The sequence below is a fragment of the Arachis duranensis genome, chromosome 9 (assembly GCF_000817695.3).
Source record: "Arachis duranensis cultivar V14167 chromosome 9, aradu.V14167.gnm2.J7QH, whole genome shotgun sequence".
Taxonomy (NCBI): domain Eukaryota; kingdom Viridiplantae; phylum Streptophyta; class Magnoliopsida; order Fabales; family Fabaceae; genus Arachis; species Arachis duranensis.
In genome coordinates, this window is record NC_029780.3 from 57,728,136 (window position 1) to 57,728,881 (window position 746).

Here is a 746-nt window from a genome sequence, read left to right on the forward strand (position 1 = left end):
TGGTTGGATTCACAACCTAAGGATAGCCTGGACTCTTGGGATAAGCTGGTCACGGCCTTCTTGGATAAATTCTTTCCTCCTCAAAAGCTGAGAAAGCTTAGAGTGGATGTTCAGACCTTCAAATAAAAAGATGGTGAATCCCTCTATGAAGCTTGGGAAAGATACAAGCAGCTGACTAAAAGGTGTCAATCTGACATGTTTTCAGAATGGACCATATTAGATATATTCTATTATGGTCTATCTGAATTTTCGAAAATGTCATTGGACCATTCTGCAGGTGGATCTATTCACCTAAAGAAAATGCCTGAAAAGGCTTAAGAACTTATTGACATGGTTGCAAATAACCAATTCATGTACACTTCTGAGAGGAATTCTGTGAATAATGGGATGCCTCCAAGGAAGGGAGTTCTTGAAATTGATGCTCTAAAAGCCATATTGGCTCAGAACAAAGTGTTGACTCAGCAAGTCAACATTTTCTCTCAAAGTCTGAATGGATGGCAAAATGCATCCAACAGTACTAAAGAGACAGCTTCTGAAGAAGCTTATGATCCTGAGAATCCTGCAATGGCAGAGGTTAATTACATGGGTGAACCTTATGGAAACACCTATAACTCATCATGGAGAAATCATCCAAATTTCTCATGGAAGGATCAACAAAAGCCTCAATAAGGCTTTAACAATGGTGGACGCAATAGGCTGAGCAATAGCAAGCCTTATCCATCATCTTCTCAGCAACAGACAGAAAG